The following is a 17,465-nucleotide window of genomic DNA, read 5'->3' as shown; positions in this document are numbered from 1 at the left end:
AGGTCCTTCCCAGGTTGTTTCTTAGCAGAGTATTTTTTGGTCTATTCACCTGCTTTGCTCATTTTCTCTGAAGAAGACCTGCTATTTCTAGATAATTCCTCTTCTTTTCTTTGACTTCCAGTTCCAGAAATGACGTCTGCTGAAGGAGAATATGTTCTAGCAATGAAATCTTCAAAAGACTCCTGCCGCTGCTCTGTGACTGGGACCCCCAGGTTGTCTTTGGAAGTTTCTAAGGCCTCCTGAGTAGACGCTGGGACATGGAAGGAGTCGAGAGGCAAAGGAATCCTAGCATCACCTGTAATTTTCGGAAAGTGGAGGGGAAGACAAAAGACAAGACAAAAATTCAGTGATGAACAAAGCCAACCATTAAAAAGTAGAGTTCAAAACTTCAATGTTACTCTGTAATCTTATTATTAACACAGTCAATTGATTAATCAGAAGATTTCAGAGCCAGTTTTTTTTGTAATTATATCTTGCCAAGTGATTCTCAGCTTAACCTAGCTATATCCAAGGCTATGTCCGCTACGTTTTCAGACTTTGGTGATTGGGGTAGTTATTACCCATTTCCTTTCCCTCACTAAAAATAAAACCCTATTCTGTAGGATAATTAATGTCTTTTCTATCCTCCAGGCACATGTAAACCGTATATAGTTTGTGACCAGACTGTGTTCTCAAGCTGTCAGTTCCCAAGACCACTCTGAGATGGGCTGATGGGGGCTCCAAGTGAGGCTGGAGGAAAAGCTGACAGGTTTTCCCCTCCCATTCCCATAACCAGGTGATTCACTCTAATATGTTACCTATTAGCTATGTCTGGATTACTTATTTTAAAAATTATATCAGTATGTGTACCTTCATTAGTGTTCCTTCATTGTAAGCTGACTGCATACAAATAGAAACCTAGATAAAATATGAACAGAATAGACATTTAAACAATTTAAAATCTGGAATATTTTCTCTAATGTCTTCTTTCTTCATTAAGGATAGTTTGCTTTAACTCATAAATTTTCTAAAGAAGTTCCAGTCTCCTTATTTACAAAAGTACAGTATCATGAAATGGGCCCACATTTACTAATCTCAGATTTCGAAAGGATTCCAGAGTCTTCTAGCTCCCGGGCATGTGAACTATTAGAGACTGATCGTTATTGTTTTCTCGCTGACTTGGTCATTTCCTTTTTGCTAATCACTCTTAGAATCATTAAGTGCTGTTCTGTCCATTTACTTGGCTATTTTGCATTTGTTATGGGGCACCCTGTTTTGATTCTGATTTTCCTTCTTCAAGTGCCTACTTTTCTTCTTTAGGTGGACTACTAACAGTAGAATTCATCTGGGGACGACCTAGTAAATGAAAATCTGACTGATCTATACCAGCCATTGTGGCCAACTGCCCAAGCCCAGACGAGAGGAGGAAAGGAGAAAAGACAAAGGTTATTATAATCACAGAAGAGCAGTTTAGATTTCCCCAGACTTACAATCATGAAATACTTCTAAAATCTTTTTTTTTTTTTTTTTTTTTTTTGCGGTACACGGGCCTCTCACTCCTGTGGCCTCTCCCATTGCGGAGCACAGGCTCCAGACGTGCAGGCTCAGAGGCCATGGCTCACGGGCCCAGCCGCTCCGCGCCATGCGGGATCCTCCCAGACCTGGGCATGAACCCGTAGCCCCTGCATCGGCAGGCGGACTCTCAACCACCCCGCCACCAGGGAAGCCCTACTTCTAAAATCTTAAAAGCTAACATCCTACTCCAGACTACAAGCCTCTCTCTCCCCCAAATCCTCAACCATTTCCAGATTCATCCTCTAGGAGACATCCCACTGTCTCACTAGAAGCTTCAATATGTTCCATGCACCCTGTCCACTGCCTGTCACACCTCCATTCCTACACTTCTTTACCACCTTTCCTCCAGTTTCCAAGAATGTGTTTGTTCCTTCCTTCCCAACACCAACACCAATTCATTCACTGACAAAACACCACTCCATCAACTATCAATCTCCACTTCCCTCTTTCAGCAAAATTGCTCCCGGTTGAGAACCACTGACCTATATCTCCCCTGCAGATTAATAATCATTTTTATGTCTAAGGCAAAGATAACTTTAATTCAAACTTATCAAACAAGCAAAAGAAGTGAAAGATAGGAAAATTCTTATGCATTCCCGACTATTTTCAATGAAAACTGCCTTTAATTTAGTCTTTACAAAACAACTATACCTACTAATTACTCTGTCTACAGGTTACTCTTTTATAATGGGCTCCCCACTCTACCAAAGCAGGCTTCCCTATTTGCATTTCTTAAAAAATTTAATTCCTCATTTTAAAACGTCAACTATATTACCTATAATTACACTAAATTTGGCTAAATATAGCCACGTAAGTGATGAAAATTGCTCCAGTTCCTCAGCAAACTACCATTAGAGTCGCAAAGAGAAGAATGCCATGAAGAGAAATGAACTAACCCAGCATCTTTAAGGAGAACCAGGAAAGCATGGAACTTCTGAAAAGAATTCTCAGTGCTGCCCCAAACACCTTCATCATCCAGGATCATGCTTGTCAATGAGTGGGCATGAAGGGCTTCAGACAAAGAGAAAGTTGTGTTTCTCAACTGGGCATTTTCATGTTCCAGCTATACAAGAAGACTGAAAACGTCTGACATGATTTTTTCTCATTGTCATCAAAAGTAGTCTTGCCTTGGGCTTCCCTGGTGGCGCAGTGGTTGCGAGTCCGCCTGCCGATGCAGGGGACACGGGTTCGTGCCCTACTCTGGGAAGATCCCACATGCTGCGTAGCGGCTGGGCCCGTGAGCCATGGCCGCTGAGCCTGTGCGTCCGGAGCCTGTGCTCTGCAACGGGAGAGGCCACAACAGTGAGAGGCTCACATACCGCAAAAAAAAAACCCCAAAAACAACAAACAAAGAAAAAGTAGTCTTGCCTAGTTTCAAGGAACAAAACTAAAACACTCAAAATGTAATTATTTTATAATTAATGTAACCCTCCGCCAGTAAAGACAGAGACCATATCATATAATAACCAAAACCAACAGGCACCCAACAGTGTTTCCTATATAACACTTAGGTGGTATATAAATAAACCCAAGTTACCGTTTTATTAATGATCTTTCACAAAAGATCACATTTCTAACTGGTTCAATTCATAATGGAGCCTTATTCCACATTAGAAAATGACCTGCTTTAAGTTTCCCTTAAATTAGAAAGTGAATTATAGAATCTGATTTGAACAAAACATATTACAACTCTGCTGAATGTTAAGAATTAACTTTAGTGAGTAAAATATCTAATGCTTACGTTTAAAAGTCCTAAATCATACCCAACCCAATTTATTAAATGTACGATCACCAATATTTTCTTTGGCTTCTTCAACATATTCACCCCCGTGCACTCTTCCCCTTCCGCTCAGCATCTACGCACTTAAAACCCCCTGTAAGCTCAACTCTCGTATTTCTCAGAAAGGCCGTTAATGTTCATGATGCCCCTTTTGCCTTACATGAGCAGGTACTCAACATTTATTGAATGAGTGTCTGCCAATCCAATGGATGCACTTTTAAAAATTCCTCCCTACACTCACCCTGTGATAAATTATATTTAGATAGAACTTTTTAGATTATGCCCTGCTTTCATGCACATTACCTAATGTAATTCTTTTTTTTTTTTTTTGCTGTACGCGGGCCTCTCACTGCTGTGGCCTCTCCCGTTGCGGAGCACAGGCTCCGGACACACAGGCTCCGCGGCCATGGCTCGCGGGCCCAGCCGCTGCGCGGCATGTGGGATCTTCCGGGATAGGGGCACGAACCCGTGTCCCCTGCATCGGCAGGCGGACTCTCAACCACTGCGCCACCAGGGAAGCCCTAATGTAATTCTTATAGTATATATTTTTATCTTTCATTGCATTCTTAGAAGTTTTCCAATATCTTAAATTTATTTCAATGATTCACTTTCCTAATTCATTGCCAGGAGAGCCTCATCATGTCTTTTATGTTACTGTATATACAATACATGCACAGAAAGTGCCTTCTTGAATCAAAGAATCATGAACAGGAAATAAGCTAATGTCATATAAAAGTGCACACACACACACACACACATACACAAAACCAGATTTTCACATCTTTAAAAACATGCTTTCTGGAATATAGATCATATGATCACTAAATACCAGTAAATGCAAAAGTCCATATGATACCACCAATTTGCAACATATTACAGTTCTAAAGCTTACAAAATATGTGTATATGGCTTAAAATCAAATCAAAATAAAACCAAAACACTCTCAAAAGCAGATGAAACGTGTTTACCTCACTGACTCGTCTATCAGCCTTCAGTCTTATTACTCTTTCCTCCTTTAACTGCTTTAGGCACTCCTCCAGGGTTTCCTAAACAAACAGAGTCAATATTATAACTAATTCATAGTATAATATCCAAAAGCCTTTCCAGCTATTGGTCTCATCAGGATTTATGGGCAGAGCCAGAAGTGAACTCAGAGTTTAGTCTGCTACTGGTCATATCATACCATGCCAGTGAAATGAATGATCAAAATCTATGAAATTTGCGAAGATTTATTTAAATTCCACTCTTTCCAACATAAATTTGTGGCAGCCCACCATAAAAGGCATATGCATATAACATAGTAAGTCAGAAATAAGAAGTTACGACCAAGAAAGAAAAATTCTATTTTTATTTGTGGGTTTCTTTATAGCAGGAAGTCCTATTAACGAACCTGCTTAGCATACCTGAATTGCATAATTGCAGATTCAAAAGCATGTTTTAAAAAAGTAATCACTTTTAAAGCAATTTACAGTCAAGCACTGTTCCTGGAGTTCCCTGGGTATTAAATAATCGAATCATCAAAACCCTAAGAGGGGGCTTCCCTACTGGCACAGTGGTTAAGAATCCGCCTGCCAGTGCAGGGGACACGGGTTCGAGCCCTAGTCCAGGAAGAACCCACATGCCGCAGAGCAACTAAGCCTGTGCGTCACGACTACTGAGCCTACGCTCTAGAACCCACGTGCCACAACTACTGAAGCCTGCGTGCCTAGAGCCTGTGCTCCGCAATAAGAGAAGCCACCGCACCGCAACGAAGAGTAGCCCCCCGCTCGACGCAACTGGAGAAAGCTGGCGAGCAGCAACGAAGACCCAATGCGGCCAAAAATAAATTTATAAAACAAAAAACCCTACGAGGAAAGAACGATCACTAACTCCATGTTATTTTAAAGATGAGGGAAACAGAGGCAGAGAAGTAGAGTAAGTAGAGCAGCACAGCCAAGGTCACACCACTAAGTAGCAGAGCCACACTGTGGACTCAGGAAACTGGTTGCCATTCCTGCTCACGGAGGTGGTAGTCTTCCCTTCACCAAGGTCACTGAAATAAAATGAACACTGATAAACTGTCTTAGGAGTTTTAGGAACTAAGACACTTTGGTCCTTGAAGTGGGGACACTGCTTGCAATAGGCAGAATTCTGACAGAGCCCCCAAGATGACCACTTACTGAAGTACACAAACCTTCCACTTATCCAATCAAACTCTAAATGTAGGTGCTGTAGTGAAGGGATTTTGCACATGGAATTAAGGTTCAAAATCAGTTGATCTTTTAAGATAGGGAGATTATTTTAGGTGGATGTGGCCTACTCAGGCACCCCATGAAAAGGACCTGAACTCTTCCTGAATTGAAGTACAAAAGGGACCAGAGGGAGACTCTCCATTGCTGGCTCTGAAGAAGTCCAATGCTGTGGCAGGGGAGGCAAGTGAGGCCTCTAGGAGCTGAAACTCTCCCCCGACTGACAGCCAGCAAGGAAATGGGGACCTCTGCCCTGCAACTGCAGAATCTGAATTATGCCAACAAGCCGGAAGAAGCCTGTAGGCATTCTTTCCCAGAGCCTCTGGACGCTAACACAGCCAGACTGACATCTTGATTTCAGCTCTGTGGTCCACACAAACTACGGTGAACATCCAACGTTTGGGGCTCAATATCTTACACTTAAATTTCACGTGCTTTAACACTCTCAGGAGGGAACCCACATGTTCCCGTGTGTATCTGAGCAGGAAGCCCAGTCACGCTGTGCCTGGACTTCTGACCTACAGAACTCTGAGCTAGTCAAATAGGTATTGTTTTCAGTCAGTAAGAGTGTAGTAAAAGAATTAATATTCTACTCAACCTCCAGGTTCGTGAACAAAATAAATGATTGTCATTGTTTTAGGCCACTGTTTTGGGGTGGTTTCTTATGCAGTGATAAACAATCATAATACCTATACTTATGAAAACAGTAAGGTATATTTATACATGTTAACTGCTTTGAACAATCACTTAAAGAATGAGGAACTCTATTACCTGCCATCATTGGGAGAGGAGCTGGTATCACTTTCTGGAGAGTAGCTTTTGGTACCTAACAACAATCCTACATCAGGAGTTTACCCTAAGGAAATCAAAGATGTGGGCAAAGATTTATCTACCAACATGATGTCATAAGATTGTTGATAACCAAACCCTAGAAGAAAGCTAAGAGCCTCCGAATTGGGACTGGTTTAAATAAAAAGAGCTCATCGTCTGAAGGAATGCTCTATGAAGCCACTAAGAATGACAAGAGGTCTCAACCAGAGCTCATGAATGGGCTTCAGGAGTGCTACATTCAAAATATATCTGTGCGTTTTTCCTGGGAGATGATGCATAAGCTTAATCAAATTCTCTGATGTAGAAGAGTAGTTAGTGACATGGCAAAATATTTCTGATACTTTTTTAAGACAAAAGAACAGATTAGGTGTGTGTACATGCAGAGGTGGCTTTTATTTCTTTCAAGGAGTTATTCATTGTTTTCAAACATTTGCTCAATGAACATATATTTTTATATTCAGAACATGTTTAAAAAATTGACAGTCTAAGAACTTCAAATTCTTTAATGTTTCATTACTAAAGCCAGTCAAGTTTTCAATGGGGAAAAAGGGAAAAAATTGCAAAATTCCTCTACTTTTAATATAATGGTTTAGTCAATCTTCTAAAACTGATTTCAAAGAAATTCTAAACAAATAAACAAAAAAACAAAAAACCCTCAGCACGGTCAGAGGAAAGTAGACTAAAATTCCTGACTGGTTCTAAATAGCACATCAAAGTGCAATTACATGCAACAGTTTCTCCCTCTAATGGAGGGAATTAGAACACAGTGTTCAATTTTTGTGAAAAAGTGTACCCTCCTCCTACAAAGTATTCAGAATTCATGTCCCTTACATGGAAATATGGAACCAAAAAAGTTAGAAAGTAAAATTGCTTGATATTCTATTACTTAAGTAAGACTAATGATAAGGCTTTGGAATAATTTTCCTTCCTGCCATCTGCTCTCCATTCCACCCTTCTGTACACTGGCTAGGGTGATTTTTCTGGGACAAAGCTCCCATCATATTGGATATCAAATTTTATGTTCAACTTTTCTCCATTTAACATTGAAATCAATCATTTCTCATATAATCAGGGGATTCATAACCTTGATTTTTTTGTGTGGGCTACAAAATATTCCACTGCGTGGGTTTACTGGTTAACCATTTTACACATTTAAATTCTTTCCAACTTTTCAATATTATCAGACAAAATAACCATTTTTATGCATGAAGGCTTTTTTCCATATTGAGAATAACATTCTTACAATAAATCCATAAAAATGAGTTTGAGATCAAAGCAAATGAACATTTTTAAGGCTCTGAGGTACCTATCTCCAGACTTCTTTCCAAAAGATTTCTGAGATTTTACACTGCCATCAGCGATGTATCACTTGGTATATAACCTCTACTATAACTGTTGGCTTACTTCCTCACTTAGAGTGCAAGTTATTTGAAGATAGGGGGTGTATTTTATTAAGTGTTTATCCCCAGCACCTGTGCCTAGCACAACGTAGATGGTCAATAAATAATTGCTTAATAAGGAGAATCCCTGCCACACACGTACATATAAGATGTACGTGTGTGAAAGACAGACTGTGTGTTTTTCTCTAACTGGATAGATGAAAACTTGTCATCTTCTTTAATGTGCAATTTTTTTGCTTATAATTAGTCATTAAATTTCTCTTTTAGATTATATTGTAAATATTCAGATTCTCTGTGGCAAATGGGCCTGGCACTACCCATTAGCTACATAACCTTGGACAAGTTGTATAACTCTAGGCCTCAACTTCCTCATCTATAAAATGGAGATAAGCTCCCATATTACAGAGCTCTTGTGAGAATTACATGAGTTAAAACACATATAAAATTAGAAGAGTGCTTGGTACATAGAATATGTGCAATTAATGCTGAATGAATGAACATGCGAATGCAAACAGTAGTGAAGGGCTTCAAATGAAACGGTCTCATCCCACTCCCACATCCAGCACTCAAGAAGCGACCGATTCTTTCCGCAGTTTTTAATTGTAAAATACGATATGTGTACTGAGAAGTGCACAGAACAAAACTGTCAATGTGACAAATAAAAAGAGAATACTTACATAAGCACTACTCGAAGCTGAAAGTATTGATACTTGTCAGCATCGCAAAAACCCCCCATATCCTTTTCTCATCACAAGCTCCTTCCCTCTTCCCGGTTAAACACCAACCTCACTTCTTGACAGTCATTTCCTTTAACCTGCATGCATCCCTAACAAAAGAGTTTAGTTGTGTCAACATCTAACTTTATGTACAGCATCATAGTATATGAAGTCTTTTCTATCTTATTTCTTTCTCTCAACGTTGGTTTAAAAAATTCATCCACATTGCTGCCTGTAGCTCTAGTTCATTCAATTTTATTGCTGGATAGTTTTCCCACTGTACAAATACACATCATTTATTTAATTTTTGACTCTTAATGGACATTTGGTTTGTTTTCAGTTTGTGCTAATGCAAATCATGGACAGGAATCCTGCTGTACCCGTTATTCTGGTGCATTTACACAGGGCGGGGGTGAGGGCTGCTGGCTCACAGGCTATTTATATACCTTCAGTTGATGGAGAGGGCTAAATGCTTTCCAAAGTAGTTGTGTAGATTTATACTCCAGTATAAACAGGGTAGAAGATTCCCATAGTACTTCAGGTCTACAATACCTGATACTACCAGACTTTTTATTTATGTATTTGTCAATCTGATTGACATGCAGTTTCCTTGGTTTTGACTCACTTTTCACTTATTACTTCATGAAGTCGTACACTTTTCTGTGTTTACTGGCTGTATGGATTTCCTTTTTTATGAGGTTTACATCAAATATTGTTATTTTTTATTATTTTATTATTATTATTTACTTTTGGCTGTATTGCGTCTTCGTTGCTGCGTGCAGGTTTTCTCTAGTTGCGGCGAGCGGGGGCTATTCTTCATTGCGGTGGCTTCTCTTGTTATGAAGCACAGGATCTAGGCGCGCAGGCTTCAGTAGTTGTGGCACATGGGCTCAGTAGTTGTGGCTCACGGGCTCTAGAGCACAGGCTCCGTAGTTCTGGTGCACGGGCTTCGCTGCTCCGTGGCATGTGGGATCTTCCCGGACCAGGGCTCGAACCCGTGTCCCCTGCCTTAGCAGGCAGTTTCTTAACCACTGCGCCATCAGGGAGGTCCAACTATTGTTATTTTGAATTCTTCTCCATGTCCAAGTAATACTCTTACATGACTATCTTCTCACTAAATTGGAGGCGTTATCTGTTCACTTTCTAACTTACTAATAAGTAAGGGTTTAGTTCCTCTACACTCTTTCCTATGTCCACACTGCTCAGTAAAGTTATGTCATCATGAGTTATTCCACTGCTCATGATCTCTTTGACTTGTAGTCATATACTTAAAAACGTACATTGTTGATCAACTAGAAGCTCTCTCAACGTCACGCTTTGTAAAATGAGGACATTCATACCATCTTCCCTTTTTTCTACCTCCTGTCTACCTTCCAAACCTAGCTGTTACGTTGTCAAAGTTGAAATTTATATTCTGTTCTATGTGCAGTTAAGTCTTCTGTTACTTGAGAGTCAGTACGGAGTAAGGTTTAAGAGAACAGGCAGAGAGCCTAAACTCAAAGCCTCGATCCAACCTTAAATTAGGTACAGCCTGGGCAAGTTCCTTCCCTGTCTTAGCTTCCTGTTCTCAAAAGTGGGAATGATATTAGCACCAACCTCATAAGGCTATTCAGAGGATTAAATGAGTTAATATATGCAAAAACACTTAGAGCCTAATATATACTAAGTACATACTAGTACACAATACATTTCAGTACATACCAAGTTAATACTCATACATACTAAGTATAGTTTACTTTAGTTATTTGTGATTACATGCACGTTGACAATAAAAGCTGCAAACCAAGACAGTATTGCCATTATTACAATTAAATTAATATTGCCCACTGCAGATGTACTGTGTCTCTGTGTATAGACTATACCTCGTTCCATACTGTGCCAGTGTCACTGCCCTTGTGCAGGGTGACCACATACCCCAAGCCGCCTTGGGCTGTTCCAGTTTATACCTGTTGTCCTGATGTTACAGCATTAGAGTGCCTCCTTACACTATTGAAGTGTAAGGAGTTTGGACAAGTTCCGGTTTGGACAACCAATTAGATAGGTGGTCATTACCCCTGTGTGTCACTGAAAAGGGGGACATCTATAGTGTCAAGTTGAAGTGGATTCTTCCCTTCCTCACCAATACTAGGTTAAAAATCAACCATAGTTCAGTGTGCTTCAGGTTTATGTCCGTATAGCCTTTTCTCCTCTGGAGTTCAAGTTCCTTCTCCTCTTCCTCTCCCTCCTCCCTTCCAACAGTGCCTAACACCTAGTAAGTACAATATGCCTCAAGGTGTTTCTAAGCTCTCAATCACACAATCAATAGAAGCCTCTCTACTCTAGACTAGCTGCAATCTGCACTGAATCCCCTATTACCTTCCTTCTTGGTTTATTGCCTCATTTTGCTGGATTATGTCTATAAATAGCTTAAGGTGTAGCACAGGAGGTCAATTTTTCAAATTTCTTTGGGTACAAAATATCTTCTTCAGCCTCCACTTATGACTGATAGTTTGGCTGGATACAAACCCCTAGGGTGAAAATTATGTGCCTGAAAAACTTTGGAGGTATCTTTCTAATGCCTTCCAGGATCCATGGTGCTCATGACAAGTATGATAAAGTCAGATTTTAACCTTTTTTTTTAGGTGACCAGTATTTTTCTCCTGGAATGGATGTATCCTCTCAGTATTTTATTCTATTTTAATTTATTTTTTCAGTATTTTAAAGTTTCACAATGAAGGGTGCCTAGGTATGAGTCTATTCTTGCTCATCTTGCATAACTATTTTCAATCTGAGGCCTGATGTCTACTTTCAGCTGTGGGGAATTTTGTTGCCCTTTCACAGCTTCCCTCCATTGTTTTTCTGGGTCTGGACTTTCTAATAGTAACATGTGGGATCTCCCAGATGCAGCCTCTCTAACATATTTCTATCACATTTTCCATTGTGTCTTTCTTTTTTATATACTGAGAAATTTTTTAAATTCCTACTGAATTTATTTCAGCAACCATATTTTCATTTCCAGGAGACCTCTCTTGCTTTCTGACCATTCTCCTTTTCATTAATACCCTAGTCTTATTTTATAGTTGCTAGCTCTTTCTAAACCTCTCTCAGGATACTAATTAGGGTTTTTTCTTAAATTATTCTGTTCCCTAAATTGTCCCTGGTCCTACTAGGATATGTTTGCACTCTTTCCCCCTCTCTCATGTTGTAAGCTTTACTCAACTAACAGGCAAATGACAGTTATTTTCTATTTAAGAATGAGCGCAGAAAGCTCCTTGAAGTCAACGATTGATTGGCTTCTTATGCAGGAAGAAGCGGGCAGTAACTGTAACAGGATCTCCCCCAAAAACAGTTTTCTAGGGTGTAAAAACTCATACTAGCTGCCCCAGTTCTCGCCAGTTTCACTGTTTTCAAAATGAAATCATCTCATTTCAGGAGGGTTAGGGCGGGGCAGGGAGTCCACTCCTCCAAACACATCCCTTCAATGAGCTCCCCTATTGGTCACACTTTTAACTAACTCCACCCTCTCTCCTACATGCGCACCTGAGCATGGGGCTACTTTTTCAGGTGGGGTCAGAATCCTCCTCAGTTGCACGTGGTCCCTGTGCATATTCTAGGTGATGCTTTTCCTCTGTTCTACTGCTTCCGTTTCACACTCTTCCACCTGTCTTCTTTCAAAACTATGTTGAAATCTCTTGATAGTTGTGTGCATATATACTTAAGCACTTTGATACCATCATTGTAGTGTCTTGTCAAAACAGAGAAGAGCTAAAAGGGTTCTCAGTGCATTCTGAATCTGCTATTCTGTGGTCCCAGTGTTTAAACTTCTTGGACTTCCCCACTGTCTATTACTGCTTTTACAAATACAATCTCATGGTCTATTCGTGAAGGAAATGAATACACCACATCTAAAATAACAAGGAATGCGGGTTAGATGCTCTAGGGTCTTGTCATACTCTGCCATTTACTAATAAACCACTTACGTTGTACAAATTGTAGGTGCGCATTTACAAAACGAAAGGGAGTAACTCTACATGAACTATAGATTTCTCCTACTCTAACATTTCATAATTTTCTAAGTTCTTTTCTTAAAATTTCTCTATATTATCATTAATTTTAATTAAAAAATAAAAATCTAACTTTCTCTTTTGAAAATCAAAGAGTAGTTCCCGTAGTCCTACAATAATGGGATAATTAGTTCTGAAACCTGTCAAGTGTCATGTTTCATACGAAGAGAAAATCATATTAAATAATTTTAAAAAATTAAACATGGACTTTGTAGCACAAAGACAAGGTCCCCCCCAAATGGTGTTCCTTTATTTACTAGAAATGTTCAGCTCTGCATTAAAGTTGAAATAAAATAAATATATTAATTTTGAGGTGCAAAAATTTCTTATAAAAATCAATTTTTCTTTTCTGTCCATACAAACAAAAGTATGGAATGACATTAGAGGTCAGGTTTATTTGGTAATAGAATGTAGCTTCTTGATATTTTTGATTTTAGGAAAGGAGACTATCAACATCAAAACTTTTTTCAACTTTACTTTTATTTAAAATGAGGCCATATTTTCCTCTTATAAAAAGAGAGTTCAACTAGAACTGTCCATTTTCTCATCTGTAAAACAAGAGCACTGAATCAGCTGACTGTATTCATTCAGAACTCAATTTCCTTATCTTATGATCACTAAGCTTCTCCCTAAATCTAATATACTAAGGTTCTAAGGAAAGGAAAATACATTACTAACGACATGTTTTGATTTTAGTTTCTTAGAGTTCAAATGTCCACCATTCACCTTGGTCTAAGCTTAAGGAACCATTCAAGGGGATACAATGCAGATGGCATGAGAAAACAGAACCCTCACACAAGCTGTGCTGTGTTGCAATCAGCCTTCCGTTTGAAAAATAATCTTCTCTATAGCTTTAAAGTGATAACTTTGTACCTGCAATGCTTCTTGTTTCAAACGGATTTTCTCTGGCTCCTCCTGAACACGTTCTGAGGAATCATCGACCTCTTCGATTTCTGAGGAGGAAGGACTCTCTACTGTCACAGTCACAGGAAATTCTGATGGACCTGAGTGTCACAAGAAGAAGATAGGAAACCACAGAGTTGTTAAACTAAAGTGCAAAGAAAGAAGACAAGATTGTATAAAAGACAACACAAGCCAGATACCAAATATCCAAATATTAGAGGACATTTAACAAAAGTGATCTGAGGTATCATTATTTATAAATGTCTCTCACTGCTCTTTAGTGTAAAACAGGCAATGACTAAGTAAAAGTACAGTAACTTATTTTTGCTATGTTACTGTACAGACCTCTGTTGTACGTGGTTAGGATTAGTAATGGGAATTGCCCATATTATTTTATTAAGTTTCTTTCACAGAAGCCAAGTGAAGATCCAAGGTAAACATTTTTTCTCAGATCAACTTTATACTGCAAATGAAAAATTTATTCTTCACCATCAGACAAAAACAGTCTGGAAGAAAATGTAGTTTTTCAGAGGAAAATACATCAGTAAAGGGACTGATGAATAATCAGGAAGTCAACATATCTAAGCTGTGAATAATAGACATTAGAATTTAAAAAAATAAATCACATACACATACACAACTAAAACTGACCCATCAAAAATTTCATTTCTCACCACCCTTAAGCCAAAACTACGGCAACAATTCTCCCAGCAAGCTTCACTGCCACTGCAATGTTGTTCAATAGGACATTTCCAAACATTTAAAAACTGACCTGGCCACAACCCCATAAAAGTCTACCGATCATAAAGAACTGTGCTGGGATTATATAACCACGCAGAAGACAAGTCACTAGGACATATTTTTGACAACAAGCAGCAAACCCTGCAGCATAGGAAAACCCTAACAGGAGAACGAGGTGCACACCCCTCTCTCTGGGAATGCAAGGCCAGGACTGACACCCAAGATGCTCTTCTCTCAACCTCAGCAGTGGTGCCTTTCACAGAGCAACTATGCAGTCTCCCAAGACCACTGGGAAGGAGAATCTGATACTGACAGTATTAGCTTGCCACGAGGCCATAAGCGAGGGAATGTGTGTGGTCTTGGTGAGAGAGCAGAGGTTTGGGAGATGTTGCTTTATATTGGCTTTCAGATCAGGAATTTGTACATATAGCCCGCAAACAACGTTTCTTGAAAACGTGAACATTCTTGAGTATGACAGCTCCATGTGAGGGGTCAGAAATGGCAGTCAAGTTCGTCTCACTGGGTAACAGCTGATTTGCGGACTGGAAAACAGGCTTCCTTGTTTACAGACATAACCACAAGGCTGCCAGGTGTGCGCTAAATCCACACAAATACACAGTTGCATTGGGAGAGCGACCAAACATGTTTTACATGGATTTATTTCAGAGAGGGAAATGCTTCTTGGAAGGCTCTGTCAGTTTAAAAAGCAAGAAAAATCCAAGCAAGACCATCCACCTTTCCCAATTCAAGCCCTATATATCATAAATATGATAGCTACACACCACCAACTGATTACATACATCACGAGCTTTGATGAATGGAAAGCCCCTAAAAAGATAGCAACAAAACGAAGTTAGATCTTCATGTAAATACATCACCAGTTAAACCCAGTTAATACAACTATTTAGTAGTATGAACAGTATCCATACAGAATTGTGTATAAAAATAAATAAGCTCAAAACAAGGACCTGGAGGGCTCTGCTACGGAGAAAACAGAACAGAATTCAGCCTACTGGCTTGGTAATCACTCTCTGAACTGCTGAGAGGCCCCTTCAGCTCCTATGTTCAGGATGGTTGAGATTTCAGTCTCACTTCTTTAAATGGTGATATTAATCGTTCTCTAATTTACCACCCTGTGTGACGAGGATGGACCTGCGATTAAGTGTCTCAGGAAGAAGATAGGAAACCACAGAGCTGTGAAACTCAAGTGCAAACACTGGGGATTCAACACTATAGTTTATGCAACAGCAATTCACATTACCATTTGCAAAAAAGTAGTCGGTTGTCCAGTGGGGATTAGAAACAGCCATTTAACATGAGCAACTGAACAGATATTTTACACAGTAACTACTTCAAGTACCATTTAAAATCAATTCTCTTTGTTTTCTTAAGCAATTGTTAATCCCCAATTTCCTGATTACTACCAAGTAAGTCACCTGAAGATCATCTAGAGCCATCTATTTCACTTAGCAAGCCTAAAGCTATAATTCAACCATTTTATTTAGTGTTCTGTGACAAAAATTACTATGAACAGCTATCCCCTGGATAAGAAATCAGGTAATGCTAGTTTGACTCACTAAATCGGATTTACTGAGTTAATAAGCCAGTTGATTTAGAATAGGTCTAATGCACATTTTTCATCCATTCTGCATTAAACTATTTCCCATGCCTAAAATGTCTTTTTTCCCATTCGTACGTATCCAAATTCCTACTTCTGTGCTGTAGGGCTTCGCTCAACTACACCTGCCTTTAATCAAACTTCTCTCACATGCACAATTGGTGATCATTTTAGTCTCCTCAAGACTCCCACGGAGTTACCTCTGTTGTGACACTTGAGAAACAACTTGAAACTCCCAATTACTTTTAATTTTTCTTCCTTAGAGGGCTCATTAGGCAGAAGCCATGTGTGAGTTACCTTTTTTCCTCTACACAAAGCACCAGAGACCACCCACATAATACAAGTTCCAAAATAAAGAACTCTAAATGACTGAAAAAGACAGGGAATGCAAACAGGTTACCTGTTGCTTTTTGCACTTTCTGCAGGACACAATGGCCGGAAACCAGACACTCCAGGTGGTAGCGCTTCAGGAGGGTAACATTCTTTACCAGCAGAGTATTTCCTTCCATTACTTACAGGCTTCTTTGCGGCCAAGACTACGTTTGACAAAGCATGAAAAGAAGGAATCAAGATGCACCAAAGGTCTACAGAGCAAATGTCACACGTGCACACGTCGAAAGGAATCAAAAAGGCACTTGACAACGATGCCAAGCCCATTAAAAAGAGGATCGGTTTTGTACAAAGGTTTTACATAAGCCAGCATTTTAAAAAAATATAAGTTCTCTACAGTAACAAGTTATTTTAACTAAAACAAAAGTATTGAGATGTGCAGAAATGCAAAAATAAAAGTTTAAAAAAAAATCCCAAAGTATGATACATTTTATGTATCATGCAGAAACACTCAAGTTTCCTGAATCTTAGAACACCTTTGGCATTTCTGAATCTCAAGGACACAGAAACACAGATACACCCATGACTTCTGCCAAACAGAATCTTCAGAAGTAGACCAAAAGTTAAATTTAAGATGAATTTTTCTATGTAAAAACAATACAAGTTATAAGGCTGCAAGTTGCTGGGGGGTAGGTGAGTCAATTTTACCCTCCTATAAGCCTGTCAACCTTCACTGCTCCTTTGATTTCATATAGAAAACGCACAAAAAAACAAATGAAACCCACTGGATGAAAGAGTGAAATGTGGAGACTTACCCTATATTTCAGTAGTAAAGAGGCAAGTATCTTTATAGGAAACATTTGGTTGCAAAAACTAGACCTACGTGTTAATATTTTACTTAGAACAAGCCATATATTAAAATTCACATTTAAATATTTAATTTGAATTTACTGAAAACAAACATCATAGGTTAAAATGGTTATATTTATCCTTCAAAGCTACTATATTTTATGTTATTTTATTTATTTATTTTAATAGATCTTGATTGGAGTATAATTGCTTCACAATTCTGTGTTAGTTTCTGTTACACAACAAAGCGAATCAGCCATATGCATAAACATGTCCCCATATCCCACCCTCTTGAGCCTCCCTCCCACCCTCCCTATCCCACCCCTCTAGGTCATCCCAAAGCACCAAGCTGATCTCCCTGTGCTATGCTGCTGCTTTCTACTATATTTTAGCAGCATTAGGATGCAGGGTAAAATGGAGTGTATTCGGTAATATAGGACAAATATTTCATAGAGTGTAGCTTATTGATAAT

General features: G+C 39.1%; 1 long non-coding RNA gene across 1 annotated transcript; it reads right to left on the bottom strand.

Moving 5' to 3' along the window:
* Window positions 1-43: 43 nt before the first annotated feature.
* LOC308610672 lies at window positions 44-4,447 on the bottom strand. Its single transcript, XR_014014606.1, has 3 exons — window positions 4,303-4,447; window positions 850-897; window positions 44-295 (listed from the first exon to the last, which is right to left on the bottom strand). It is a non-coding gene; the product is annotated as an uncharacterized lncRNA (long non-coding RNA).
* Window positions 4,448-17,465: the final 13,018 nt, after the last annotated feature.

Source organism: Mesoplodon bidens, assembly GCF_964165515.1.
Source record: "Mesoplodon bidens genome assembly, contig: HAP1_SCAFFOLD_627, whole genome shotgun sequence".
In the NCBI taxonomy this organism is placed as follows: Eukaryota; Metazoa; Chordata; class Mammalia; order Artiodactyla; family Ziphiidae; genus Mesoplodon; species Mesoplodon bidens.
Note: the sequence above shows the minus strand (reverse complement) of the source record. Positions and strands in the feature narration are given on the sequence as shown.